Here is a 248-nt window from a genome sequence, read left to right as displayed (position 1 = left end):
GTCTAAAGAGGCAGGCTTCAAAATATGATGCGTGGGAGCAATAGGTTTGCGTCTTTTTTGAGATCAGTGCTCAAAACTCAACAATATAGATTGTTAGAGTAGTCAAAGAGAACTTAACTAAAGTAGTATTCCCTAAGTGTGGAATTGTTGTAAGTGCGGTACAAGGGATGGGATGTACACTCTAGTTCGTGCTATCGGGAGCAAAAGTCCTACTACACCTACAACTTAGGAAATGTTTCTAAGCATCA

This window comes from Penaeus monodon, chromosome 28 (genome assembly GCF_015228065.2).
Source record: "Penaeus monodon isolate SGIC_2016 chromosome 28, NSTDA_Pmon_1, whole genome shotgun sequence".
Lineage (NCBI taxonomy): Eukaryota > Metazoa > Arthropoda > Malacostraca > Decapoda > Penaeidae > Penaeus > Penaeus monodon.
This window is presented reverse-complemented; position numbering follows the sequence as displayed.